Source organism: Ranitomeya variabilis, chromosome 1, assembly GCF_051348905.1.
Source record: "Ranitomeya variabilis isolate aRanVar5 chromosome 1, aRanVar5.hap1, whole genome shotgun sequence".
NCBI lineage: Eukaryota > Metazoa > Chordata > Amphibia > Anura > Dendrobatidae > Ranitomeya > Ranitomeya variabilis.
This window is the reverse complement of record NC_135232.1, coordinates 731,773,363-731,800,817: the sequence shown is the minus strand read 5'-3', so window position 1 is coordinate 731,800,817 and position 27,455 is coordinate 731,773,363. Positions and strand designations below refer to the sequence as shown.

Genomic DNA, 27,455 nt, shown 5'->3' with positions numbered 1-27,455 from the left:
TACAAAGCAGGCAGCCTTTCTGGCGACTAATTACCCTAGGTGCAGTACCTAATCTGACCTGATAGAAAGGGGGGCGCCAGAGAGCTGCAAGTGTTAAGTGGAACTGTAAGCGGGATATACACAAGTCCCTGCAGTTCGTGGTATATTGAGGAGCAGTGGGATACCTAGAATAAGCCCCTGCTGTAAACTAAGAGGTCAATAGCCGTGTGTGTGTTTTTTTCATCACATTGTGGCAGTGGAGGGATAACTAAGATAAGCCCCCCTGCACATGTGATAGCCGTCTGTTGGCCTAAAGTCACCCCGATCCGTGACGTAGGGGTGACGGTCACGGTGTGGATCCCTGACATATTGGTTGCAACCCGACTCCTTTTGGAGGTCCAAATTTGCTCTGCTCCAGGTCGCAGCACATTTAATGCTGTGCTCTGTGTCTGAGAGGCAGTGGAGAAGCGTAGGACTGGTTATTGGAAGGTGTACATGCTGCCACTGGACCATTCAAAAGCATTTGATTTGGTTAATCATGAGTACCACTGGTCTGTCCTTCTGAGATATAGCCTGTCGGGGGGTTGTTGATTGGATTAAGACCTTGTACGGTGGGGTAGAGTTTCCCTCTTGTGAACGGTTGGATTGGCAACTCTTTTGAGGTTGGGCCTGGTATTCATCAGGGTTGTCCCTTGAGCCCGCTGCTCTATGTGTTTGCGATTGAGCCACTTCTTAGGATGGTGGAATGTGGACCGTTAGCTTGGATTGGGATGGACCGGTCAGCACCGGAAGCCACTCTGAGGTTGGTGGTGAATGCCGATGATGTCACTGTTTTTGTTTCCTCTCATGAGGAGGCAGGGTGGCTGATGTCAGAGGTAGTGTCACGGGGCAGTAATGGGAAAACAGGAGATGAGGAATATGGGCCCCTGAACTGCTCCTCAGGCTAGGGGGAGCCCTGTCAAAGGTAGAGAGGCCCAAGTCACTGACCTGTCCCTATCTCCTGTTAAACCCTGAGCTAAACCCCCAACCCCCACCCCAGGAGGTGAACAAAGTAATCAGCATGTGATGCCCAGGAGACCGAGGTACCAAGCACCAGACCAATGAGGTCTGTCTCTTGAGGGGGATGTCACGAGTGGCTTGACCTGGTGCTGTGGTCTCAGGCGATGCACAGTGTAAGGGATATCATGAAGGAACAGACACTTACTTGATCAACAGCAGGTCCTCCCAACAGTGATGATCCCGATCCTGGATAGATGGTTATTATCCAAATGAAAGACTGAGGCGCTGAAACGTTTAACCAGTTTACTTCAACATAAAGGGATTCGCAATCAATACTGTCACCGGAGTCTGTATAAGAACTCTGAATTACTTTGACCCTGTCAGGATTTCCATCTCTTATTATGCGCAGTTTCTGTATGGCCCTGCTGCTGTATGTGAACTGGCTGCCGACCCAATCTGTCCCTTCTGGGCTCTAGTTCGACGGACAACCCGAGTCCTTTTTGTCGGTTTACCCCCTCTGGGAGTACCGCTGAACTCTGTGTCTGTTGCTGCGTCTGACCCTAGTGAAGCTGATATCACCTCACGTCCTTCTGGTTACTGTATTATATATAATGAATATAGCCACGGATCCGGTATCCGTCTCTGCGCCTATTCTGGGTGATGATTAATGCTACCCGGTTCTCACAATGTCCCTTTTCTCTATTCTCCTTTTCCTCAGGCCGATGATTTTGGACTTATCAACCGTCATAGGGTTATTAGAAATTCAGCTGTATGACCTCTCACTCCTAGCTCCTTAGCCCAACTGCCTGTTCTCTTTCTCCAACCAGAATGGATAAAGGGGAGTACCTGGAGCTCCCCCTTCTGACCGGAGATGGTAGTGCAGTCTTGCTATCTTAGTATTTGTATTTAGTGTCAGTAACTGTTTGTGGCAAATACCCCTAGGGGCGCCACAAGCACCACAAAGCAAATAAACAGGATGACACAATATGAGAGTAGGTGGAACACAATACCAAAAGGTGAATGCACAAACTACAAAGGGACAAAGTAACAAAAAATCAGCACTTAGCTTGTGCACACCACTGATAAACTCTACACCAGAGGTGTCAAACTGCATTCCTCGAGGGCTGCCAACAGGTCATGTTTTCAGGATTTCCTTAGCATTCCACAAGGTGCTGGAATCATTCTGTGCAGGTGATTAAATTATCACCTGTGCAATACAAGGAAATCCTGAAAACATGACCTGTTGGCGGCCCTCGAGGAATGCAGTTTGACACCTCTGCTCTACACCACAGATAGTACAGCAACAGAGCTCCAAACACCAGACTTGGCTGACACCAGGGAGCTGCTCCTGCTAGGTTGGTCTCCATAAAGGACCTATATCACCAACAGTCAGCTCATGCACCAGGTGACCTTTTAAAGTGTGTGAGCGTGGTCACCATCAACATCAGCTGACCCAGCAACACTGCAGTAACACCAGGTTGCCAGCGGAGAAAAACTGCATTTAACCCCCAATGGCCTGAAAGGAAACAAGCTTTAATGTGTGTGAAACCAGAGCTGTCACAAATCCAAAAATGGATCGTGACAGGTAGATTGCTACCTGGAGGCATCTGGGTCCAAGATCAACCAGTATAAGTGTGAGGGTCTCTGGCTGGGAGGAGGAGATCCTCGTTTTGATCTCTCAAACACCCTTTCAGGACCCAAAATCTCTACAAAAGTCCTTGGCATTGAATTTGGCCAGGGGGATTACCCCAAACAAAATTGGGAGAGCAGGCTAGAGATCACCACTCAGAATATGAACCAATGGAAGTGTTGGTCTTTGACCCTAGGGGAAAGTTAACCCTGATCAAAGCTTACCTTAAAACTTAATATTCTCCTGTAGTGGATGGTTTCAGCCTTTCTTCCAGGAATGGGAGACAGGAGGGCAAGTAAAGGATCTTCGCACACCACATGGACATCTTCCGGCTTATGTCACTATGGTTCTGAAGGTAATTTGCCGGTAGGGTCTGGGAATGTGGGAGATCAGGACTCTGCCAAGGAATCTCCTTGATAATAGAGTTCTGTTGACCCATTTCCAGAGGCCTCTGGCACTCAGGAATTGCCCAAGCTGGGATCTTGGGGTGGGTTTTCATCTTCTGATTTCTATTAGGATCCCCTCAAAGTTTTGGGACTTGGCTTGGCGCTGCTTCCATGGGAAACTGTGTGTGAGGGACAATCTGAAGTGTAGGAGCTCTGAGATCAGGAACTGTCCACGGGAGCATTGTGGTACAGTGCTGGAAAGCATAAACCACTTCCTGCTTTGATGTCCCTTTAACACAGAGGTGTACAGCAGGGTAGGTGCCTCCATTGGCTGGTTTCGACTGGCTGGTCTCTCTTATGCAGACTGGGCCTAAGGAGCATTCTGAAACCTTGGTGGTCGGGACCGCTGCACCCTATTTCTAGTTAGCACAGTGGTTAGGTATCACAAGTGGAACGCACGGTGCTTAGTATCGACACAATGGAAAATCCTCCCAGTGGACGATGTGTTTAGGACCATACTCAGTGACCTGGTGAAGGTGCACTCTCTGGAGTATGGGAGACTGGGCACATGGAGGGCCGCTCTCCTGTGGAGGAGCTTTTCATTTAGTGTGCCCTAGTCTGGTCAAATCCTTTCCTGGTGGTGGGCTGCTGCTGACACTGTAGATTTTTGTTTTGTTTGATCATTTTACAGTGATGTAGCGTTGCAGGCGCCGAACTTGGGCTTTGTGATTTGTGGTTCTTGCAGTGTTTGTTGCTGTATATATATTGTATATAGGGTTTTAGATTTGGGTGTAGGTGTTATGTTGGGTGGTGGGAAAAGGGGGGAGATCAAGTCTTCTTGTGGGACTATGGGACACTGGGTTGTTTGGGGGAAAATCTGGCACTGCAGGACCAGCTCTCAGGTCAATGTGGGGGTTGGGAATGGTGGGCTTGAGTGTGGGGTGGTGGTGGTTAGTTTAATCTTGCATATATTTGCATAGTTTGTGTTTATTTTATATAGAAAAAAAAGGAAAAAAAAGATTATATATTTATGTCGGCTTTTGTTTATTTTATTTATTGATTGTTAGTTATTGATTTAGTTGGTGACCGGACCAGAAGGTGAAAGTAGTTATTACAGTATTGTGATTATTCTGTATATATGTATAGTATGTGTGTGAGGAGAGAATGAGCAGCTGGAGCAGTGTTCATTAGAGTGATTATTTTCTGGTTTATATTTCTGTTTTGTTTCTGTTGTTATTATTGCTATATTTTTCATTTTTATAATAAAAGATATACAGGATGTAACTCAGGATCAGTAATGTATGTTGTAGTGCAGCGGTAGCACACTTATGCAGTGATGAGGCAGTGACCCTGCAAAGTTCAAAGCAAAACATCTCTTTAATGTTCAACTCAATAAACACAGCACACAATATCCTCCGGATCGCAGCCAGGAAACAGGACAGTCCACCTCTGGATCGCAGCCGGGAACAAGATATTTTATCTCCGATTCACAGCTGGACATATATCCTCTGGATTACAGTCACTAAACACACCAGTCCACCTCAAACTAGTTGCAATGGGCGACTGCACCACCGTGTTAATGTCTCTTTACTCGTAGCAAAAAAGAAAGAAAAAAGCGTATGCATAAACATAGGGATCACCACAATATATAGTTAGAAATAGAAAAAATCTTTATTCAAAGAACAACATGCACAGAACATTTAAAAACATCTAAAAACAAAGAAAATAATGGGTCCACTGTTATAACAGATAAATGCTGACAGAAAAAAGAACCCTACACAGCTGATACATATCCTCAAAGCTTATTAAGCAAAGTAAGCAACAGGACCAAATAGCATATATAAAAAGTACAATAGGAAGGTGTACACCGTAAGAAACACTATAACAAATTGCTAGGCAGTTAGAAAGGTACCCCTACACCACAAAATAACATGGTACCAAAGGCACGATATCCTCAGGTGGGGATATATATATTGGAGAGCACCCCAAAATCCAGTGACTACCTCCACCTAGCCTTCCTCAGCAATCCTAGAGAGCCTCTTACCAGCCCGGTGTAAGCACCTAACAGAGCGGTCCTGGTCCAAGTGGTCTTGGTACCCACACAGCTTGACTGACCTGACGTGCTTGACAGCTCAGGACCGCTCTGTTAGGCTCTGCCCCCAGCCACCCCAGAAAAGGCACATCTGTAAGATGCGCCTATTCTGGCACTTGGCCACTCTCTTCCCACTCCCGTGTAGCGGTGGGATATGGGGTAATGAAGGGTTAATGCCACCTTGCTATTGTAAGGTGACATTAAGCCAGATTAATAATGGAGAGGCGTCAATTATGACACCTATCCATTATTAATCCAATAGTACGAAATGGTTAATAAAACACACACACATGAATAAAAAGTATTTTAATGAAAGAAACAAACAGGTTGTTTTAGTATTTTATTGCTCTCTCAATCCATCAGGAACACCCTCGCTTGGCAAAATAATAAACACACAAGATACATACCTTCTGATGTCCTATCACGTCCCACGAGGTAATCCATCTGAAGGGGTTAACTAATATTACAGGCAGGAGCTGCGATAAACCACTCGCTCGTGCCTGTAATCCCCGAGTGCTGAAAGGAAAGCAGTGATCTATACTTACATTGAGTCACGGTGATGCGCCCTCTGGTGGATGTTCTCATGAACTGCAGCCTGGGAACTTTTTCCCACGCTCCAGGTCATATGAGGACATCCAGTAGGGGGCGCATCACCGCGACTCAATGTAAGTATAGATCACTGCTTTCCTTTCAGCACCCGGGGATTACAGGCACGAGCGAGTGGTTTATCGCAGCTCCTGCCTGTAATATTAGTTAACCCCTTCAGATGGATTACCTCGTGGGACGTGATAGGACATCAGAAGGTATGTATCTTGTGTGTTTATTATTTTGCCAAGCGAGGGTGTTCCTGATGGATTGAGAGAGCAATAAAATACTAAAACAACCTGTTTGTTTCTTTCATTAAAATACTTTTTATTCATGTGTGTGTGTGTTTTTTAACCCTTTCAGACAATTGGATTAATAATGGATAGGTGTCATAATTGACGCCTCTCCAATATTAATCTGGCTTAATGTCACCTTACAATAGCAAGGTGGCATTAACCCTTCATTACCCCCATATCCCACCGCTACACGGGAGTGGGAAGAGAGTGGCCAAGTGCCAGAATAGGCGCATCTTCCAGATGTACCTTTTCTGGGGTGGCTGGGGGCAGATGTTTTTAGCCACGGGGGGGCCAATAACCATGGACCTTCTCCTGGCTATTAATATCTGTCCTCAGTCACTGGCTTTACCACTCTGGCGGAGAAAATTGCGCGGGAGCCCAAGCCAATTTTTTCCACCATTTAACCCTTTATTTTAGCAGCTACAGCGCTGAAATGTTGCACATACACACTACTAACATTAGTAGTGTGGAATATGCAAAAAAAAAAAGGGATATGAGATGGTTTACTGTATGAAAACCATGTCTCATATCATGTCGGGTTTAGGCAGGAGAAATGAGAAGCCGGCAATTGAATTACCGGCTTTTCACAGATATCGCGCTGAATGAAATATAAATACAGAATATATATTTATGTGTCTCAATGACATATATATATATATATATATATATATACTGTATATATGTTTTCCCAAACATTTGAGCACATAGATCCATTAGATGTCGGTTTTGCAAGCCTGCGAGAAAATATCGCAGTACGGATGCCATACGGATTACATACGGAGGATGCCATGCGCAAAATACGCTGACACACCTAAGCAACGCATTAACTACGGAAGTCGATTACGGAGACATTTTGGCGTATTGAACGCGTAGTACGGACGTATAATACGTGGCGTATTGTCTTACGCCAAGTGTGACACCGGCCTAATAGATGTGCCTTTTATGGGCGGCTGCGGGCTATTTTTAGGCTGAGGGGGCAATATCCATGGCCGCTTACCAGCCTGAGAATACTACCAGCTCCCAGATGTCTGCTTTAGCAAGACTGGTTGTCAAAAATGGGGAGATCCCATGCCGATTTTTTATTATTTATTTAAATAATTAAAAATGCAGCATGGGGACCCCTATATTCTTGATAACCAGCCTTGCTGAAGCTGACAGCTGAGGGTCGCAGCCCCCAGCTGTGAGTTTTGCCTGGCCGGGGAACCCATGTAGGTTTTTTTTAAATTATTTATTTAAAGCATAGGAGCGGCTGATGAATACTCCCAACTGCCGCTCCTGCTCTCACTGCTATTATCTGCAGCAGGCGGCAGCTGATAGCCTGACACCAGTGACCAGAGGTAAACTTTATACCCCCGATCACAGCTGAGTGCTCATGCTGTCAGAAGACAGCGTGGGAATCGCAGCTCTCTGACCAGCGGGGATAATTTCACAGCCGACTAAAAGTGCTACACCACTGTTTCCAACTCTGTCACATAGCGTGGGAAACACCTGCTTTTGTGCTGTGCATGTTTGGCTATATCCGGCTATTTAATTGACAATTAAATCGGCGAATATTGCAAATTCAGCCATCGTGAGCCGAACCAAACATTGAAATATTTGCTCATCTCTACTCGTTACCCATGTGCCACAGGGTCCAATATAACTCATCACTCTCACCCACCAAGCACTCCACGGTTTAGCACCACCCTACGTCTCCTCCGTCATCTCAGTCTACCACCATTCCCGTACCCTCCGTTCTGCTACTGACCTAAGGGCTCGCTCCCACTTGTGTTGAAATCAGACAAATGCAATCTGATAAAAAATTAGATTGCGTTCGGATCAGTTATTCAATGAGTCACTGCTTTTGATCAGCTCGAATCGGACTGATAAGGAATCTCAGCATGCTGCGAGTGGATGCGAATTTCGGATAGTAACTGCCAATACAAGTCAACTGGTGTGAGAAAAAAAAATAAATCACACAGCACATGGGCCATGTGAGTGCCGTCCGATTTTTACACATCCATCTCTTAGAAAACCCGACATTTCATCATTTTACAGTAAAATCAGAGCGTGACTCATCAGAATAGAATAGATATCTATATATATAATTGTCTAAGGGGTACTTCTGACTGTTTATCTACTTATCTGTCTGTCTGTAACGGAAATCCCAGGTCGCAGATTGGTCGCAGCCGGCTGGCCGTGACCAATCAGCGACAGGCACAGTCCGTCCGCGAATTGGCCCCTCCCTACTTCCGTCCAGTCAGTGCCCCCTCCATACTCCCCTCCAGTCAGCGGCCACATAGCGTTTTAGGACTGTGTTACACCGCGGCATAACGCGGTGTAACGCAGTCCGTTAATGCTGCCATTAACCGTGTAAGTGTGCCCAACTGTTTACTATTGATGCTGCCTATGCAGCATCAATAGTAAAGACATATAATGTTAAAAATAATAATTTAAAAAAAACCATTATATTCTCACCTTCCGCGCCAGCTATTCCCAGTCCTCACGACGCTCCGGTCCCAAGAATGCATTGCGGCAATGACTGGACATGACGTAGCGGTCTCGCGAGACAGCTACAGCATCACGTGTTCTTGCCGCAAGGCATTACTGGGAGTGAAGCATTGCAACGAGCATCGGTAAACGCCTGGCCTGGATCCGGTGGGCCGCCGGAAGGTGAGTATATAACTATTTTTTATTTTAATTGTTTTTTTTTAACAGGGATATGGTGCCCACATTGCTATATACCACGTGGACTGTTTTATATACTACGTGGCCTGTGTTATATGCTGCATGGGCTGTGCTATATACTACGTGGGCTGTTATATACTGCGTGGGCTGTTATATACTGCGTGGGCTGTGTTATATACTGCGTGGGCTGTGCTATATACTGCGTGGGCTGTGTTATATAGTAGGTTGCTGTGCTATATACTACGTGGGCTGTGCTATATACTATGTGGCTGTGCAATATAATACATGGGCTGTGTTATATACTGTGTGGGCTGTGCTATATACTACGTGGTTGTGCAATATACTACATACATATTCTAGAATACCCAATGCATTAGAATCGGGCCACAATCTAGTATAAATATAATCAGTCAAGAATAGTGCACTCTGTATAAAGAAATGGTGCCCGAAGGAAAAAATGATACAAATGCAAGATAGTTACCTTCGGTACTCAAAAAGTCACAAGGAGATTCACAGATTCATATGATAATCCTTTTAATGAACAGCCGACATAATGAAAATATATAGAAAGATCAGGGTCACCTGCACACTGTTAGATAAATTGGTGCTTTCAGAGGAAAAACAAAGTCAATGTAATAGAACAACCTCAAGCACTCCAAAAAATGAAAATATTTATGTCTTGAATCAATAGTGAAACTTTATTCTGGGAATTCACAGCCACGAGAAAAGGATGTAACAGAAGAAATTTGTCAATGTTTCGACCATAGAACGGTCTTTTTCAAGGGTTCATTCTATATAAAGAAAATATAACAAAATAAAGTGTAAACACATAGAATACAAAAATTAATTAATAATCCACTGTATAATACATACAAAAAATTAAATAAATACAATCTGAATATATTGTGAATTCATTTACAAGGAAAAAACGCATCCTATTAATTCCTATGCGAGTCATATACTAGTAGAGAAAAATTCTGATGAACATCGTTGGTGGTGGGTACCTAACACATCACTATATAACGTACAGTGTACACATAACTACATGTCTACCTACACACCACCCAAGTATGGAAATATGTGGATAACTGCAAGAACAATCGCAAAACAAACCTCAAACCACCACAGAGCAGTCATGGAATCCAACAGCACTTTATTAAAGATATAATCAATAGAAAATATAAAACACACTATATCAGACAGACAGATACAATGGGGCTAAAAAAGATGACAAGGACAACATCAGCATCAACACAAGCCCAAGGTAGGGTACATCCCTGACAGTGGTAATTATATGCACAAGATCCACATAATTGCAGAGTGAAGAATAATGCAGTACTAGTGACAACCACTCACACCCACGGCTATGCCAACCGTAAAATCAATCTATAGGTAGTCCAATACATGTCCTACATAGCCGTAGTGCCAGCAAAGATAACACTGATAACAAATAACATTCTATGCATACACATTACCTAGTGCAGGTGGCAGAGAGCACACGCAGGGACACCCGTCCACCCCGACGCGCGTTTCGGTATGCTACCTTCCTCAAGGGACCCCGGAAAAAGCCGAAAGAACAAATCAAAAGTGCACATGCGCTGTATCTAATAAGCCGAACACAGCCGAAAGAAACCAGAGAGAGAGATGCAAGAAAGAAGATGCAAAGCGCATGCGCTAGTTTACTTAATGCCGTACTAATAGACCGACCAAAGCTGAGAAAGATCAAAAGGGGGAGAGATGCAGAGCGGGTGCGCTACTAATTGTAAAGATATAATACTAAATATAAATGCTAGGAAAGAAAATAGAAGATATACATACTGACAGAAATATAAACGGAGGAAAAGAAATAAGGAGTGATAGAGCTCAAAAAGGGATATATTACCAGGTTCGTTATGTAACCTGTAAAAGTAAAAAGAGAGGAATTATTATAATGGTTACTGTATATATTAAATACATATGAAACAATATGACTATATAGTTAATAGGTAATCTCATACTCCCTATTAAGACCCCACGGTTCCAGCGTTTGTAATGTGAAAATCCAATAGGACTCCCTTGATTTTAGCCTTTTGATCCTATCACCACCCCTTCTGGGTAATGCTACACTTCCTATTATTTGATACTTCAATTGAGACACATTATGTCCTGCAGCAGTAAAATGTGCTGGAATTGGTAACATGAGTCTTTTGCATCTGATCGTAGATTTATGTTGGGATATACGGTCCCGGATATGCTGGGTAGTTTCTCCAACATATCCGAGACCGCAAGGGCACTTGATCAGATATACTACGTAAGATGATTCGCATGTGAAAAAAACGTCTACTTTAAATATTTTGCCAGATCTAGGGTGTGAAAAAGTTTCTCCTCTTGTAATATTGGAACATTGTAAACAATGTAAGCAAGGGAATGTACCCCGTTTCTGTGTGAGAAATGTTCTTTGTATACATTGGGGCTTATTTGACCCAATGTCTGCCCTGACTATAAGATTTCTAAGATTTGGGGGTTTCTTATAACACATAATTGGAATGTTATTAAACTCAGGTACATCCGGATAAGCCTTGCCCAGTAAATCCCAATGGCGTAAGATACAGCTTTTAATCATTTGTAGATATGGATGATATGTGCTCACAAAGGGTATTCTTTGTCTATTTGTGCTATTCCTTTCGTTTCTAATATTTGTAGTTGCCCTGTGAAGTATTTTCATAGGGGACTGTTATGAATTCCGTTCTTGGGCTCCCTCCGGTGGTTGTAAGTGGCACTTTTGTGAGTTCTGCTCTTGGGCTCCCTCTGGTGGTTTTGAGTGGTATGGCTGCTTCTTGGATTTAGCATCAGCAGCTGCTTCCACTGATCGTCTTTCTGGCTCGGCTATTTTAGTCTGGCCTTATCCCTCAATCAATGCCAGTTGTCAATTGTTCCTGCTTGGAGTCACGGCTCTTTTGGATTTCCCTGACACTCTGACCTGTTCAGCAAAGATAAGTCCTTGCTTGTCCTTTTGCAGTCCTCTTGTTGTGGACTTTATTGTTCAGCACATTCTATGTTTTGCTCATTTGTCCAGCTTATCAGTATGGATCTATTCAGCTAAGCTGGAAGCTCTGGGCAGCAGATTTTGCCCTCCACACCTTTAGTCAGGTGTGGAGATTTTTGCATTTCTCTGCGGTGGACTTTTTCTAGTTTTTGTTACGGACCGCACAGTGTTCTGTCCTGTACTATCTATCTAGCTAGAAGTGGCCTCCTTTGCTAAATCTTGTTTCATTCTATGTATGTCATTTCCTTCTCCACTCACAGTCATTATTTGTGGGGGGCTGTCTGTCCTTTGGGGATTTTCTCTGAGGCAAGATAGCTTTCCTGTTTCTACCTTTAGGGGTAGCTAGTTCTCCGGCTGTGACGAGGTGTCCAGGGAGTGACAGGAACATCCCACGGCTACTGCTAGTGTTGTGTTAAGATCAGGAACTGCGGTCTGTATAGTTACCACCTGCTCAGAGCTAGTCGCATGTCGCTCCTAAATCACCAGTCCATAACAGTACAACTGACCAAAAATGAGTTGAATGCATCTCAAAAGAAGGAAAAGAAAAAGAGTTCTGAGCCAATTTTTTTTTCTTTAGTCTGTTTTGTCTTTTTCCTTCCTCTTAATCTCTGGGTGGTTCAGGATTTGGGCGCGGGCATGGATGTTCAGGGTTTGTTTTCTCGTGTGGATCAGCTTGCTGTAAGAGTACAGAGTATCCATGATTATGTTGTTCAGACTCTGGCTTTAGAGCCTAGAATTCCTACTCCAGATTTGTTTTATGGGGATAGATCCAAGTTTTTGAACTTTAAAAATAACTGCAAATTTTTTTTTGCTCTGAAACCCCGTTCCTCTGGTGATCCCATTCAGCAAGTTAAAATAGTTATTTCTTTGCTGCGTGGTGACCCTCAGGACTGGGCATTCTCCCTTGAGTCAGGGGATCCGGCATTGCTTAATGTAGATGCATTTTTTCAATCGCTCGGATTATTGTATGATGAACCTAATTCTGTGGATCATGCGGAAAAAACCTTGTTGGCCCTGTGTCAGGGTCAGGAAGCGGCAGAATTATACTGCCAGAAATTTAGAAAATGGTCTGTGCTCACTAAATGGAATGAGGACGCTCTGGCAGCAATTTTCAGAAAGGGTCTTTCTGAAGCCATTAAAGATGTTATGGTGGGGTTCCCCACGCCGGTTGGTTTGAGCGAATCTATGTCTCTGGCCATTCAGATTGATCGGCGCCTGCGCGAGCGCAAAGTGGTGCACCATATGGCAGCGTTCTCTGAACAGAGTCCTGAGCCTATGCAATGTGATAGGATTTTGACTAGAGCAGAACAGAGGGGATACAGACGTCAGAATGGGCTGTGTTTTTACTGTGGTGATTCTGCTCATGCTATCTCTGTTTGCCCTAAGCGTATTAAGAGGGTCGCTAGGTCTGTTACCATCAGTACTGTACAGCCTAAATTTCTCCTGTCTGTGACCCTGATTTGCTCATTGTCATCCTTTTCTGTCATGGAATTTGTGGATTCAGGCGCTGCCCTGAACTTAATGGACTTAGAATTTGCCAGGCGCTGTGGTTTTTCTTTGCAGCCTTTGCAGAGCCCTATTCCTCTGAGGGGTATTGATGCTACACCGTTGGCCAAGAATAAACCTCAGTATTGGACTCAGCTGACTATGTGCATGGCTCCAGCACATCAGGAAGATTGCCGTTTTCTGGTGTTGCATAATTTACATGATGTTGTTGTACTGGGTTTCCCATGGTTACAAGTACACAATCCAGTGCTGGATTGGAAATCTATGTCTGTGACTAGTTGGGGTTGTCAAGGGGTACATAGTGACGTTCCTTTGATGTCAATTTCCTCTTCCCCCTCTTTGGATGTTCCTGAATTTTTGTCAGATTTCCAGGATGTATTCGATGAGCCCAAGTCCAGTTCCCTTCCTCCACATAGGGACTGTGATTGTGCTATGGAATTGATTCCTGGCTGTAAGTTCCCTAAGGGCCGACTTTTCAATCTATCTGTGCCAGAGCATGCCGCCATGCGGAGCTATGTGAAGGAGTCTTTGGAGAAGGGGCATATTCGGCCGTCTTCGTCACCATTGGGAGCGGGATTCTTTTTTGTTGCCAAGAAGGATGGCTCCTTGAGACCCTGTATTGATTATCGCCTTCTTAATAAGATCACGGTCAAATTCCAATACCCTTTACCTTTGCTTTCAGATTTCTTTGCTCGGATTAAGGGGGCTAGTTGGTTTACCAAGATTGACCTTCGAGGGGCATATAATCTTGTTCGTATTAAACAGGGTGACGAATGGAAAACTGCATTTAATACGCCCGAAGGCCATTTTGAATACCTTGTGATGCCTTTCGGGCTTTCTAATGCTCCTTCTGTATTTCAGTCCTTCATGCATGATATTTTCCGCAATTATCTTGATAAATTCTTGATTGTGTATTTGCATGATATTTTGATTTTTTCTGATGATTGGGAGTCTCATGTGAAGCAGGTCAGGATGGTATTCCAGATCCTTCGTCATAATGCCCTATTTGTGAAGGGGTCTAAGTGCCTATTTGGAGTTCAGATGGTCTCTTTTTTGGGGTTTATTTTTTCTCCTTCGTCTATAGAAATGGATCCTGTTAAGGTCCAAGCCATTCGTGACTGGATTCAGCCCACATCTGTGAAGAGCCTTCAGAAATTTCTGGGCTTTGCTAATTTTTATCGCCGTTTCATTGCCAACTTCTCCAGTGTGGTTAAACCCCTGACTGATTTGACGAGGAAAGGCGCTGATGTGACGAATTGGTCCTCTGCGGCTGTTGAGGCCTTTCAGGAGCTTAAACGCCGATTTACTTCTGCTCCTGTGTTGCGTCAGCCGGATGTTTCTCTTCCTTTTCAGGTTGAGGTTGACGCTTCTGAGATTGGGGCAGGGGCCGTTTTGTCACAGAGGAATTCTGATGGTTCCTTGATGAAACCATGTGCCTTCTTTTCCCGAAAGTTTTCGCCTGCGGAACGCAATTATGATGTCGGTAATCGGGAGTTGTTGGCTATGAAGTGGGCATTTGAGGAGTGGCGACATTGGCTTGAGGGAGCCAGGCACCGCGTTGTGGTCTTGACCGATCATAAGAATCTGATTTACCTCGAGTCGGCCAAGCGGCTGAACCCTAGACAGGCTCGATGGTCCCTGTTTTTCTCCCGTTTCGATTTTGTGGTCTCATATCTTCCAGGATCTAAGAATGTTAAGGCGGATGCCCTCTCTAGGAGTTTTTTGCCTGATTCTCCTGGAGTTCTTGAGCCGGTTGGCATTCTTAGGGAAGGGGTGGTTCTTTCTGCCATCTCCCCTGATTTACGGCGGGTGCTTCAGGAATTTTAGGCTGATAAACCTGACCGCTGTCCTATGGGGAAGCTGTTTGTTCCTGATAGATGGACAAGTAAGGTAATTTCTGAGGTTCATTGTTCGGTGTTGGCCGGTCATCCTGGGATTTTTGGTACCAGAGATTTGGTTGCTAGGTCCTTTTGGTGGCCTTCCTTGTCGCGGGATGTGCGTTCTGTTGTGGAGTCCTGTGGGACTTGTGCCCGGGCTAAGCCTTGCTGTTCCCGCGCTAGTGGGTTGCTTTTGCCTTTGCCTGTCCCTGAGAGGCCCTGGACGCATATTTCCATGGATTTTATTTCGGATCTTCCTGTGTCCCAGAGGATGTCTGTTATCTGGGTGGTTTGTGACCGGTTCTCTAAAATGGTCCATTTGGTACCTTTGCCTAAATTGCCTTCCTCCTCTGATTTGGTTCCATTGTTCTTTCAGCATGTGGTTCGTTTGCATGGCATTCCGGAAACTATTGTGTCTGACAGAGGTTCCCAGTTTGTTTCCAGGTTTTGGCGGGCCTTTTGTGCTAGGATGGGCATTAATTTGTCTTTTTCTTCGGCGTTCCATCCTCAGACAAATGGCCAAACTGAGTGAACTAATCAAACCTTGGAAACCTATTTGAGATGCTTTGTGTCTGCTGATCAGGATGATTGGGTGGCTTTCTTGCCGTTGGCCGAGTTTGCCCTTAATAATCGGGCCAGTTCGGCTACTTTGGTTTCGCCTTTTTTTTCTAATTTTGGTTTCCATCCTCGTTTTTCTTCAGGGCAGGTTGAGCCTTCTGATTGTCCTGGTGTGGATTCTGTGATTGACAGGTTACAGCAGATTTGGACTCATGTGGTAGACAATTTGACGTTGTCTCAGGAAAAGGCTCAGCGTTTTGCTAACCGCCGTCGGTGTGTTGGTCCTCGGCTTCGGGTGGGGGATTTAGTCTGGTTATCTTCTCGTCATGTTCCTATGAAGGTTTCTTCCCCTAAGTTCAAGCCTCGGTTTATTGGTCCTTATAAGATTTCTGAGATTATCAATCCAGTGTCTTTTCGTTTGGCCCTTCCAGCCTCTTTTGCCATCCACAATGTTTTCCATAGATCTTTGTTGCGGAGATATGTGGTACCCGTTGTTCCCTCTGTTGATCCTCCTGCCCCGGTGTTGGTTGAGGGGGAGTTGGAATATGTGGTTGAGAAAATATTGGATTCTCGTTTTTCGAGGCGGAGGCTTCAGTATCTTGTCAAGTGGAAGGGTTATGGCCAGGAGGATAATTCTTGGGTGGTTGCCTCCGATGTTCATGCCGCCGATTTGGTTCGTGCTTTTCACTTGGCTCGTCCTGACCGGCCTGGGGGCTCTGGTGAGGGTTCAGTGACCCCCTCCTCAAGGGGGGGTACTGTTGTGAATTCCGTTCTTGGGCTCCCTCCGATGGTTGTAAGTGGCACTTTTGTGAGTTCTGCTCTTGGGCTCCCTCTGGTGGTTTTGAGTGGTATGGCTGCTTCTTGGATTTAGCATCAGCAGCTGCTTCCACTGATCGTCTTTCTGGCTCGGCTATTTTAGTCTGGCCTTATCCCTCAATCAATGCCAGTTGTCAATTGTTCCTGCTTGGAGTCACAGCTCTTTTGGATTTCCCTGACACTCTGACCTGTTCAGCAAAGATAAGTCCTTGCTTGTCCTTTTGCAGTCCTCTTGTTGTGGACTTTATTGTTCAGCACATTCTATGTTTTGCTCATTTGTCCAGCTTATCAGTATGGATCTATAAAGCTAAGCTGGAAGCTCTGGGCAGCAGATTTTGCCCTCCACACCTTTAGTCAGGTGTGGAGATTTTTGCATTTCTCTGCGGTGGACTTTTTCTAGTTTTTGTTACGGACCGCACAGTGTTCTGTCCTGTACTATCTATCTAGCTAGAAGTGGCCTCCTTTGCTAAATCTTGTTTCATTCTATGTATGTCATTTCCTTCTCCACTCACAGTCATTATTTGTGGGGGGCTGTCTGTCCTTTGGGGATTTTCTCTGAGGCAAGATAGCTTTCCTGTTTCTACCTTTAGGGGTAGCTAGTTCTCCGGCTGTGACGAGGTGTCCAGGGAGTGACAGGAACATCCCACGGCTACTGCTAGTGTTGTGTTAAGATCAGGAACTGCGGTCTGTATAGTTACCACCTGCTCAGAGCTAGTCGCATGTCGCTCCTAAATCACCAGTCCATAACAGGGGACCCCCGTTGTAGAAACCTAGCTGACATTTTCTGTTATCGGGCTGTTTTTTTTTCATCATTTGATACAATACGGGATACACGATGGAATTGAGATGTTGGTAGTGACTATTTGACATGTCGAGGATGACGACTAGTATAATGCAATAAGCTATTTTTATCTGTTGGTTTGCAATAAAGATCCACGTCAAAATTTCCATTCACTTCCAATGTGATCAAAGTGTCTAAAAAATTTATAGACGTTGTACTCTTATGCATTGAAAATGATAAATTGGGAACAAAGGCATTGATATCATGTACAAACTGAAGAAGGGATTCTTCTTCACCTTTCCAAATCATAAAAACATTGTCTATATACCGTTTCCAATATACAGAGTGTATTAAAAATAATGGATGTGTGTAGCCATAGGTCTCCTCAAATGCCGCCATGAAAATATTGGAGTATGGTGGTGCCATGTTTGAGCCCATGGCTGTCCCAGTTTTTTGTATGTAATATTGGTCCCGTAGACAATACTGTACTCGAGGGCACACGGATACGTACATGCTCACAGGTAGGGACAACCAGATCGTCTACAATATATCATCCAAAATCTCTCACCCACTGAATACAATGTCTTACAAAAGGGACTTTCATTCTGTCCCACACCCCCCTTCAATGGGTTTACATTAGATCAAGAACTACATCGTTTTTTTTGGTCTTTAAGACTCAAAGCACACTTCAGCGGTAATCCTACTGAGGACCATGTTACTGGTACAGATAATTCTAGCCAATCTGAAGCACCATTTAAACTCAAACAATTGGGTCTTCGGATCCCGAGTAATTTTCATGCACCACGTACTTATCACCCAATCGAAAAGTACATTTAGTTGGTAAGGAGGGATGTTGATCTTAGTCTGAAATCTATATATATAAGAGGCATCGTGATTACTCGCTAATCCCGCCCCCTGCACAGTAGCTCCACCCCCCACACATCACCACACATAATCCCGTCCCCCACATTACCACACATAATCCCGCCCCCCACCACATCACAACACATAATCCCGCCCCCCACACATCACCAAACACAATCCCGGCCCCCACCACAATACCACACATAATCCCGCCCCCCACCACATTACCACACATAATCCCACCCCCCACATTACCACACATAAATCCTCCCCCCACCACTTTACCACACATAATCCCGCCCCCCCACCTCTTTACCACACATAATCCCGCCCCCCACCACATTACCAGATAATCCCACCCCCTGCACAGTAGCTCCGCCCCACCCCATCACCACACATAATCCTGCCCCTCACCACATTATCACACATAATCCCGCCCCCCCAACACATTACCACATAATCCCGCCCCCACATTACCACATATAATCCCGCCCCCCCACCACATTACCACACATAATCCTGCCCACCCACCACATTACCACACATAATTTCGCCCCCCACCACATTACCACACATCATTCCGCCCCCCCACCACATTACCACACATAATCCCGCCCCCCACATTACCACACATAAGCCTGCCCCCCCACCACATTACCACACTTAATCCAGCCCCCACCACATCACCACACAAAATCCCGCCCCCCACCACATCACCACACATAATCCTGCCCCCACCACATCACCACACATAATCCCACCCCCCAGCTTATTACCACACATAATCCCACCCCCCACCACATCACCACACATAATCCCGCCCCCCACCTTATTACCACACATAATCCTGCCCCCTCACCACATCACCACACATAATCCCACCCCCCACCTTATTACCACACATAATCCCGCCCCCCCACCACATCACCACACATAATCCCGCCCCCTCACCACATCACCACACATAATCCCGCCCCCCCACTACATTACCACACATAATTCCGCCCCCCACCACATTACCACACATAATTCCACCCCCCACTACATTACCACACACCCCCCCACCACATTACCACACATAATCCCGCCCCCCCACATTACCACATGAGGCTCCGTCCCTCCACATTATCACACGAGGCTCCGTCCTCACACATTACCACATGAGGCTGCGTCCCCACACATTACCACACGAGGCTCTGTCCCCACACATTACCACACGAGGCTCTGTCCCCGCACATTACCACACGAATTCAGTTTGCTTTTGATTTTACGCTGTGAATAAAATGTATTAGTATTATTCTGATTTTTAATTATTATTATTGTTATTAACTTCATTTTAAGTTAATTTACCACCTGCATAAGCGAATTTTGAATGTTGTCATTATTTACTTTAGTTTAATCACTAGCAGCGTTAATTAGATAGCAATGAGCATGCCGAGCGTTAGCTGGCTGGAAACAGCTAGTCTATCAATAAAGGATCAATGCGTATCCATAGAAATGTATCCATCATAGAAAAGGATGCATTGAGATCTTTAAAAGACAACAAGCGGATTGTGATCAAACCCACTGACAAAGGGGGTTCCATAGTTATTATGGATAAATCACATTATGTATCTATTATCCAGTCACAACTAAATGATACGACTACATAACAGCCAATTGATTGGGACCCTACTTTCGACATAGCAAAAGAGATACGCCAGAATCTTAAAACATACAAGGAAAGGGGTACAATTGATGTAAAATTAAGTGAATATCTCATTAATACTCAACCGATAACATCAGTATTTTATATACTCCCTAAAGTGCATAAGGATTTAATGAATCCACCAGGGCGGCCAATTGTGGCATCTACAAATTCCATCTTATCACCTCTTGCCATTACTCTGGATCGTATTCTGACTCCTTTGCTACACAACATTTCTTCATAGATATAAATACCACTGATACATATCAAACTAAACCCTAGAACAGGGATATGCCCTAAAAATGGACATATGTTACAGGGAAAACTCCACTAATCAATATTTCCTACAGCTGAACGGAGTATAGACAACCCAAAACCAATTAGTAAAAAAGTAGTAGCAAATTTTATTATACATATAGCAACACAATTAGAAATATTCTATAAGGACAAGGTACACGTAGAGCACATATACTTAGGACACAACACATTGGAAGTAACACCATGGGGGAATACATAAGACATGGGCATATCAGATATAGGCATATCGCCTTCTAACTGTGAATCAGGTAGGACTAATCTATCATATGAAAGTGCATTGTGCCTAGTGCAAAAAGAGTACTCATCTCATCAAAACATCCCACCTAGATACAAAAGTGACCAGTCTGCCATGTATATCTTACCCATATGTCGGTGCCAATGTGTGTCCTGCTAGCCCCCCCGAGGAAGCCAAACGCGAAACGCGCGTCGGGGCTAGCAGGACACACATTGGCACCGACATATGGGTAAGATATACATGGCAGACTGGTCACTTTTGTATCTAGGTGGGATGTTTTGATGAGATGAGTACTCTTTTTGCACTAGGCACTATGCACTTTCATATGATAGATTAGTCCTACCTGATTCACAGTTAGAAGGCGATATGCCTATATCTGATATGCCCATGTCTTATGTATTCCCCCATGGTGTTACTTCCAATGTGTTGTGTCCTAAGTATATGTGCTCTACGTGTACCTTGTCCTTATAGAATATTTCTAATTGTGTTGCTATATGTATAATAAAATTTGCTACTACTTTTTTACTAATTGGTTTTGGGTTGTCTATACTCCGTTCAGCTGTAGGAAATACAACATTTCTTCATACCTTAAAGATACAACAGATTTTTTTTCTAAATTGCGTGTCATCACTCCCGTAGCCTCTGGGTGTACACTTGTTACTTTAGATGTGAACAGTTTATTGATCAGTGCATTGATAGTGCATTGATCATCAGAAAGGGATGGAAGCAGTCCAATGGTTCTTGACAGAGTATACTGGGTTTTTTTTCCAGACCAGTTTCAATTTTGCTTAGATTTACTATCCTTAATTTTACATTAAAAAAATTTCTTGTTTGGGGACCAATAGTACATACAAAAAACTGGGACAGCCATGGGCTCAAACATGGCACCACCATACGCCAATATTTTCATGGCGGCATTTGAGGAGACCTATGTCTACACACATCCATTATTTTTAATACACTCTGTATATTGGAAACGGTATATAGACGACGTTTTTATGATTTGGAAAGGTGAAGAAGAATCCCTTCTTCAGTTTGTACATGATATCAATGCCTTTGTTCCCAATTTATCATTTTCAATGCATAAGAGTACAACGTCTATTAATTTTTCAGACACTTTGATCACATTGGAAGCGAATGGAAATTTTGACGTGGATCTTTATTGCAAACCAACAGAGAGTTTGTTCTATTATAATGAAAATATAGACATGAATCCATCCAACTTTTCGGCATGTCTGTCTTTATCAAGGAAGTCCACAAATATACAGATACAAAAAATAAAGATGAAAACAAATGAAAAACCTAGATCTGATTCACCATCTCATATACAAATAGCCAAAAGGCCATACTTATGGTGTTATATATACTGCGTGCAGAATTATTAGGCAAGTTGTTTTTTGGATCACATGATACTTTTTATACATGTTGTCCTACTCCATGCTGTTCAGGCTTGAGAGCCAACTACCATTTAAGTAAATCATGTGATGTGCATCTCTGTAATGAGGAGGGGTGTTGTCTAATGACATCAAAACCCTGTATAAGGTGTGCTTAATTATTAGGCAACTTCCTTTCGTTTTGCAAAATGCGTCAGAAGAGAGATTTGATGGGCTCTGAAAAGTCCAAAATTGTGAGATGTCTTGCAGAGGGATGCAGCAGTGTTGAAATTGCCAAACGTTTGAAGCGTGATCACCGAACAATCAGGCGTTTCATGGCAAATAGCCAACAGGGTCGCAAGAAGCGTGTTGGGCAAAAAAGGCGCAAAATAACTGCCCATGAATAGAGGAAAATCAAGCGTGAAGCTGCCATTTGCCACCAGTTGTGTCATATTTCAGAGCTGCAACGTTACTGGAGTATCAAAAAGCACAAGGTGTGCGATACTCAGGGACATGGCCAAGGTAAGGAAGGCTGAAAAACGACCACCTTTGAACAAGAAACATAACATAAAACGTCAAGACTGGGCCAAGAAATATCTTAAGACTGACTTTTCAAAGGTTTTATGGACTGATGAAATGAGAGTAACTCTTGATGGGCCAGATGGATGGGCCAGAGGCTGGATCAGTAAAGGGCAGAGAGCTCCGCTCCGACTCAGACACCAGCAAGGTGGAGGTGGGGGACTGGTATGGGCTGGTATCATCAAAGATGAACTTGTGGGACCTTTTCGGGTTGAGGATGGAGTGTAGCTCAACTCCCAGACCTACTGCCAGTTTCTGGAAGACAACTTCAAGCAGTGGTACAGGAAGAAGTCGGTATCGTTCAAGAAAAACATGATTTTCATGCAGGACAATGCTCCATCACATGCCTCCAACTACTCCACAGCGTGGCTGGCCAGTAGAGGTCTCAAAGAAGAAAAAATAATGACATGGCCCCCTTGTTCACCTGATCTGAATTCCATAGAGAACCTGTGGTCCCTCATAAAATGTGAGATCTACAGGGAGGGAAAACAGTCCACCTCTCAGGACAGTGTCTGGGAGGCTGTGGTGGCTGCTGCACACAATGTTGATCGTAAACACATCAAGCAACTGACAGAATCTATGGATGGAAGGCTGTTGAATGTCATCATAAAAAAAGGTGGCTATATTGGTCACTAATTTTTTGGGGTTTTGTTTTTGCATGTCAGAAATGGTTATTTCTAAACTTTGTGCAGTTTTATTGGTTTACCTGGTGAAAATAAACAATTGAGATGGGAATATATTTGGTTTTTATTAAGTTGCCTAATAATTCTGCACCGTAAGGGTATGTGCACACGTCCGGATTTCTTGCAGAAATTTCCTGAAGAAAACCGGAAATTTTCTGCAAGAAATCCGCATTTTTTTTTTTGCGTTTTTTTTCCGTTTTTTTTCGCTTTTTTTTAGCATTCTGCAAGCGTAATTAGCTTGCAGAATGCTAAAGTTTTCCAAGCGATCTGTAGCATCGCTTGGAAAACTGACTGACTGACTTATGCAGCATCTATAGTAAAAGATAGAATGTTTAAAAATAATAAAAAAAATAAAAAAATGGTTATACTCACCCTCTGCAGACAGCCAATCTCCTCAGCGGCGACCGTTCCTATAGATGCCGGTGTGGTTCAGGACCTTCGATGACGTCGCGGCTTGTGATTGGTTGCGTGAGTCACATGAGCGGTCACGCGACCAATCACAAGACAGCGACGTCATCACAGGTCCTGAACCACACCATCTATAGGAACGGAAGAGAGAGCATGCACCGGAGAGGCGGGAACACTTCGGGGGCCATCAGAGGGTGAGTATATCACTATTTTTTATTTTAATTCTTTTTTTTTTACCAATTATATGGTGCCCAGTCCGTGGAGGAGAGTCTCCTCTCCTCCACCCTGGGTACCAACCGCACATAATCTGCTTACTTCCCGCATGGTGGGCATAGCCCCGTGCGGGAAGTAAGCAGATCAATGCACTCCTAGGTGTGCGGAATCCCCGCAATTATGCATTTTTAATGAACATGTTGCTTTTTTTTCCGCGATGCGATTTTTTCGTGGAAAAAAATGCAACATTTGCACAAAAAATGCGGAATACCCTGTAAATAATAGGAGGCATATGTAAGCGTTTTTTTCGCGTTTTTAACACGTTTTTATAGCGAAAAAACGCGAAAAATCCTGAACGTGTGCACATGACCTAATAGTTACCTACACAAACAGATATCCTCCTAAGATAGCCAAATCTAAAAAAAACACACTCCAACTTCCAAAAATATTAAGCTTTGATATTTCTGAGTCTTTTGGGTTGATTGAGAACATAGTTGTTGATCAATAATAAAAATAATCCTCTAAAATACAACTTGCCTAATAATTCTGCACGCAGTGTATGTATAACAAGCTAATAAAGAAATGGATAACCAGCGGCTGTAATTCAACAATTTCCCTATGGTAATATATTTATCTGTATACATACATGTATAAAAACAGAAGGGTGGCCGAAACTAGGTCCATAATATGATGTTCATATAATCAGGCAAGCAAAATATTAGCAAAAATCTAATAAAATGCAAATAAGGTGATTCCACTGAAATAATCAAAGTAAGGGAGAGTAAGCAGAGCCCCCAATGTGGAGGCATAGGGAACAGAAAAAGAAGAAATAATTCTAGCGAAAGGTACCCAAAAAAACAGGAGGGTAAATCAGTAAAAGGAAAAATAAATACTGCAGCAGATACCAGAGAAACAAATGTGAACCAAGGAAAACGTATAGCAAAAGGTATACAGAGTCCTGTGTAAATACCTGTATAAAAGCTGTATAAAGTTCAGGACGATGTGATACAAGTCAAAGCGATGACATATAGTAGGAACAGCACCTATGATGAAATAACATACGAGTAACGTAGAAAAATGGGTGTTACTAAGAAAAAGGGAAACCAGTGTGCACACAGACGCTTAAAGCCATTGAATAATACCTGTGATGTGAGGCTGTCGGCGTACTTGCCTTACATCACAGGTGGTCCCACTCACACTGTCTGGGATACAGCCAGGGTCGCCATCAGGGCATTACTGCCCTGACTGGCGTATGGGGCCCGGTCAGCAGAGGGGGCCCGCATAGGGCCCCGTCTTTTCTGGTGATCGGGCCACAGAGCCAGGATTTTGCCGATGCAGTAACTGAACCCTGCGTCCAAGATATTAGTATTGTGGGTTTTTTTTACTGATCAGTATTGTAGTATTCAGTCACTATGTGGGGGTAATATGTTGTCTGGACATGGTGTGGTGGTATTTGTTCCTTCTATGTGGTATTATTGGTCACCATGTGATAGTAATATGTGGTCTGGTCATGGTGTGGCAGTATTTGTCCCTTGTATGTGATATTATTCGGTCACTGTGGTTTTAATATGTGGTCTGGACATGATGTGGCGGTATTTGTTCTTTGTATGTAGTTTTATAGGTCACTATGTGGTGGTAATATGGTGTCTGGTCATGGTACGATGTATTTGTCCCTTGTGTGTGATATTATTGTTCATTTTAAAGATTTAAAAATACACCTAAATTGCATTGCATATTTTAACAAATGTTTAATAGGTTAGAGTCGGGCCCGGCCAAAAAAGTTTACTGTGTCGTGGTGGCTGCTTAAAAAATCTTTTGGCCAAAACAAAGGCTGCTGGTTATATGTGTGAGTTAGCTCACCAGAGTTAGCCATCTGCTAAAGCACAGGATCTACATGTCACCTACTCCAAGAGTGACACAGTGCAGAAAGGGCACTATCAGGACTTATTTTCCAGAACATACACGTGGACTAGTAAGTGACTAAGTGACCAATCATCTAATATATAATTGCCTAGAATACTACTTCCTGCAATTTGTGCCAACTTCCGTGGCTTTGTCCGGAGCTAATGTCCGGAGCTAATGTCCGGAGCTAATGTCCGGAGATAAGTGACGTCACCAGTGTCCTACACCCAGGCAGAGCACAGTGGCCCCAGGCAGAGCACAGGGGCCCCAGGCAGAACATGGGGCCCCAGGCAGAGCACAGGGGCCCCAGGCAGCATATGGGGCCCCAGGCAGAGCACAGGGGCCCCAGGCAGCATATGGGGCCCCAGGCAGAGCACAGTGGCCCCAGGCAGAGCACACACCAAATCGGAGGCCGAGGGGCCCCGCCAACCAAATCGGAGGCCGAGGGGCCCCGCCAACCAAATCGGAGGCCGAGGGGCCCCGCCAACCAAATCGGAGGCCGAGGGGCCCCGCCAACCAAATCGGAGGCCGAGGAGCCCCGCCCACCAAATCGAAGGCCGAACGGCCCCGCCCACCAAAGCGGAGGCCGAGGGGCCCGGCCCCGCCCACCAAAGCGGAGGCCGAGGGGCCCCGACCACCACATCGGAGGCCGAGGGGCCCCGCCCACCAAATTGGAGGCCGAGGGTCCCCGCCCACCAAATTGGAGGCCGAGGGTCCCCGCCCACCAAATTGGAGGCCGAGGGTCCCCGCCCACCAAATTGGAGGCCGAGGTTCCCCGCCCACCAAATTGGAGGCCGAGGGTCCCCGCCCACCAAATTGGAGGCCGAGGGTCCCCGCCCACCAAATTGGAGGCCGAGGGTCCCCGCCCACCAAATTGGAGGCCGAGGGTCCCCGCCCACCAAATCGGAGGCCGAGGGACCCCGCCCACCAAATCGGAGGCCGTGGGGCCCCGCCCACCAAATCGGAGGCCGAGGGTCCCCGCCCACCAAATCGGAGGCCGAGGGTCCCCGCCCACCAAATCGGAGGCCGAGGGTCCCCGCCCACCAAATCGCAGGCCGAGGGTCCCCGCCCACCAAATCGGAGGCCGAGGGTCCCCGCCCACCAAATCGGAGGCCGAGGGTCCCCGCCCACCAAATCGGAGGCCGAGGGTCCCCGCCCACCAAATCGGAGGCCGAGGGTCCCCGCCCACCAAATCGGAGGCCGAGGGTCCCCGCCCACCAAATCGGAGGCCGAGGGTCCCCGCCCACCAAATCGGAGGCCGAGGGTCCCCGCCCACCAAATCGGAGGCCGAGGGTCCCCGCCCACCAAATCGGAGGTCGAAGGTCCCCGCCCACCAAATCGGAGGCCGAGGGTCCCCGCCCACCAAATCAGAGGCCGGTCCCCGCCCACCAAATCGGAGGACGAGGGGCCCCACCAACCAAATCGGAGGCCGAGGAGCCCCGCCCACCAAAAGTAAGTGCGGCCCCAAAAGTAAGTGCGCCCCCGGGTGCAAAAGTAAGTGCGCCCCCGGGTGCAAAAGTAAGTGCGCCCCCAGGTGCAAAAGTAAGTGCGCCCCCGGGTGCAAAAGTAAGTGCGCCCCCGGGTGCAAAAGTAAGTGCGACCCCGGGTGCAAAAGTAAGTGCGCCCCCGGGTGCAAAAGTAAGTGCGCCCCCGGGTGCAAAAGTAAGTGCGCCCCCGGGTGCAAAAGTGCGCCCCCGGGTGCAAAAGTAAGTGCGCCCCCGGGTGCAAAAGTAAGTGCGCCCCCGGGTGCAAAAGTAAGTGCGCCCCCGGGTGCAAAAGTAAGTGCGCCCCCGGGTGCAAAAGTAAGTGCGCCCCCGGGTGCAAAAGTGCGCCTCCGGGTGCAAAAGTAAGCGCGCCCCCGGCCCCGGGTGCAAAAGTAAGCGCGCCCCCCAGTCCCGTGTGTGAAAAGTGTTGCTGTAAAGCTGGGAGCGCTGTTCAAGCACCATGTATTTCCTTCAGGAAATGCCCATCTAATATATAATTGCCTAGAATACTA

General features: G+C 45.4%; 1 long non-coding RNA gene across 1 annotated transcript in view; it reads right to left on the bottom strand.

The window, feature by feature from the left end:
* Window positions 1-9,155: 9,155 nt before the first annotated feature.
* Window positions 9,156-27,455, bottom strand: part of LOC143781907 (uncharacterized) — a 35,150-nt gene continuing 16,850 nt past the window's right edge. Inside the window, exons 2-5 of the long non-coding RNA XR_013216835.1 lie at window positions 24,528-24,600; window positions 10,517-10,533; window positions 10,110-10,177; window positions 9,156-9,425 (exon numbers count right to left, since the gene is read on the bottom strand). This is a non-coding gene — a long non-coding RNA (uncharacterized LOC143781907). The remainder of the gene's footprint in view (window positions 9,426-10,109; window positions 10,178-10,516; window positions 10,534-24,527; window positions 24,601-27,455) is intronic.